We start from the raw sequence: 683 nt of genomic DNA on the forward strand, positions 1-683 counted from the left end.
ACGGCACGATGGTGCCCGGCAGCACCTCCGCTCCTCGCCCCCTCCCCCAGCAGCCGCAGGGTCACAAGCGCTTGTTGGAGTCGAACACAGGATGCAAACTCACTCCGTCACCTCAGTAAGCTCCCCTCAGTCCTCCAAGGCCCCAGAGAATCTGCCCACCCTACTTCTGGTCAGGGAGACTCCCCTGCGGCGCCAATTGGGGCGCCAGGTCCCTCCCGCGAGTAGCCGAGGGCGCCGGGGCTCGCACCGCACCTGTCCGCTCCTTCGGAGGCCCCGGCGCCGCCGCTGCTGGCCCCTCGGCGCGGAGCCTTGTGTCCGCCGCCGCTTTGATCCCGGGGCCCTGCTGGATAAAAGTGCCGGGTGGATCGTCGCCAGCGCCAGAGGGGGAGCACAGCCGAGCTGGGCGCACCAGCCCGGCAGCACAGAAGGACGACGCCGGAGGCGGCGCGGGCCTGGCCGTGGTGAGCGCGGGTCCTGGGACCGTTCGGGGCGGAGGGGATCTACGGGAGCCCTAGGTCCCCGCAGGCTACTTGGGGCGGCGGGCGGCCCTGGTCACGGGGGAAGCCAGGCGGCTCCAGGTGGGCGCAGCCGCCCGGCACCCTCGCCCGTCGGGTTTGGCCCGCAGCGGACTCTCCCGGGCGGAAAAGCCGCGCTCTGAGCCGGCGGGAGCAGGCGCGGGGGCG

The sequence above is a fragment of the Chrysochloris asiatica genome, unplaced genomic scaffold, assembly GCF_000296735.1.
Source record: "Chrysochloris asiatica unplaced genomic scaffold, ChrAsi1.0 scaffold00132, whole genome shotgun sequence".
In the NCBI taxonomy this organism is placed as follows: Eukaryota; Metazoa; Chordata; class Mammalia; order Afrosoricida; family Chrysochloridae; genus Chrysochloris; species Chrysochloris asiatica.